This window comes from Capsicum annuum, unplaced genomic scaffold (assembly GCF_002878395.1).
Source record: "Capsicum annuum cultivar UCD-10X-F1 unplaced genomic scaffold, UCD10Xv1.1 ctg73237, whole genome shotgun sequence".
NCBI classification, from domain to species: Eukaryota; Viridiplantae; Streptophyta; class Magnoliopsida; order Solanales; family Solanaceae; genus Capsicum; species Capsicum annuum.
In genome coordinates this window covers 1,239-3,431 of record NW_025883231.1, presented here as the reverse complement: position 1 = coordinate 3,431, position 2,193 = coordinate 1,239, and the positions used below count along the sequence as shown (strand labels likewise).

The window sequence follows — 2,193 nt, the reverse complement described above, 5'->3', positions numbered from 1 at the left end:
TATGTGGCTCTTTTACTTTCTACCTGATCTTTATTTACTTACCAAAATTGACAGGCAGATTCGTGGCAATCTAGATCTATCTCATTCGGTAGATTTGAGAATGAAGCTTTATGTTGGAAGAGGAGGTCTTATTTCACACACAACAGGTATCTTGAAGAGGTTGAGAAATACTTCAAGCTAGGTTCTGTAACTGAGAAAAAGGCATATTTTGAGGAGCTTTTTAGAAGAAGGGCACTTCTAAGCCAGAGTTCATCCGATTGTCAGGATGGGGCTGGTTCTCAAGCTAGTTATGATGGACCTAAGAATACAGATTATGAGGGGGACTTTGAGCATGTTAATGAGATTGGCCATTCTGTATGCTTTGTTGAAAATCATGACAGAGCAGCCACTCCAAATTTCCACATGACACAATTAAGACCACACGATATATCACATAACTTTAAAAAGATAACACTCAACAATTAGCAGCCTATGATTCTCCATATTAATTTGGACCTATTTTCATTAGTCACGACAATCAGACTCGGGTTTATTACCTGGGTTCTTGCTTGGAGATGACGTGTTTCTTCCTCTTTCGCATGCACTTTCTCCTCAATCTTCATAAAGAACTGAAATCATTATCAAAAACTTCTATTAGGTTTTATACGACGTTTTATAAGACACAAGAAATTGGTCCTTGCCTCTTTCCTTTTCCTGTCCTACTTTTTAGTTTTGAAACAGAAACTAGATCCATTCTGTTTCACGCCTGGTTGACATGAATTTACACTCTCCTTATCCCTGTACAACAATAATATGTCTAAGATATATGTTTATGAACATAATATGGAGTTAAATCTCAAAATTTCTCCTCGATATATACCTCTCCTCAAAGCGTGCAGAATGACCAACTTCATTAAAATGCTAGTGAAAATGACAGAGCAGCCACTTTACTGGAGAATGGAAAGTATCAGGCTAGTGAAAATGAAGGTTATGTGGGGCGCTTTGAGCATGTTAATGAAGTTGGCCATTCTGCACGCTTTGATGAAAATTATGATAGCTCAACCCATTTATCGAAGAATGGAAAGTATCAAGCCGAGAATACAGGCTATGATAGAGATTCTGAGTGAGTGAATGAGGTTGATGATACTGCACACTTTGAGGAGAGTTTCAATGGATCAAACAATGGAGACATCAAAGTCACATAATGTGGGGGAGAAGGATCAAGCAACAGAGACATTGAAGTCACAGAATGTGGCAGAGAAGATAGTATAAGTTGCCATTCTAGACCCAAGATTAAATAAGATACCAATAGTTCCGATGTTCTTCAGAGTGTTCTTGAATGTCTGGAAGCTGAAGCAAAATTAAATCTCAATGCTGGAAATTTAGCTTTTAATGATCCAGAGGTTTGTATCAGGTTTAGGCTTAGTGTTATCTTCAAATTTCAATGCAGATGAGTAAACTTGCTATTTCAATTCTGTTGAACTATTACTTAACTTTCTTTTTAGTTAGATTGTTCTTCAGTTATTCTTAAATTGATTATCGAATTTTATGGTAACAGATAACTCGCTTTATACAGGTTTCTTCGGGTTCAAAAGCTAATGTACTTAATCAACATAAAAGGTATGCTGCTTTACCATTTTGAGAATGTGGGATGTTTTGGTAGCACTGATTTATCCTATTTTTCTCAACCTCGTTTATTATTGAATGATGTAGCACTGAAGAACAGCCAATAGCAAGAAAGGTTGTCGCTTCTCGTGCTTCCTGTATAGAGAAAGTTAGCCATAGATTATATCAAAGTGTAAATAGGTATATATCATGGAGAAATTTTGAGCTTTAACTCCATATTGTGTTCATAAACATATATCTTAGACATATTGTTGTTGTACAGGGATAAGGAGAGTGTAAATTCATATCAACCATTTTGTTTCAAAAATAAAGAGCGGGCAATGAAAAGGAAAGAGGCAAGGACCAATTTCTTGTGTCTTATAAAATATTGTATAAAACCTAAAAGAAGTTTTTGATATTGATTTCAGTTCTTTATGAAGATTGAGGAGAAAGTGCATGCCAAAGAGGAAGAAACACTTTAGCTCCAAGCAAGAACCCAGGTAATAAACCTGGGGTCTGATTGTTGTGACTAACGAAAACAGGTCCAAATTAATATGGAGAATCATAGGCTGCTAATTGTTGAGTGTTAGCTCTTTAAAGTCATGTGAT

General features: G+C 36.0%; 1 long non-coding RNA gene across 1 annotated transcript in view; it reads left to right on the top strand.

Moving 5' to 3' along the window:
* Positions 1–924: 924 nt before the first annotated feature.
* The window catches only part of LOC124894351, a 1,694-nt gene continuing 425 nt past the window's right edge, over positions 925–2,193 (top strand). The window contains exons 1-2 of the long non-coding RNA XR_007051156.1: positions 925–1,115; positions 1,556–1,599. This is a non-coding gene — a long non-coding RNA (uncharacterized LOC124894351). The remainder of the gene's footprint in view (positions 1,116–1,555; positions 1,600–2,193) is intronic.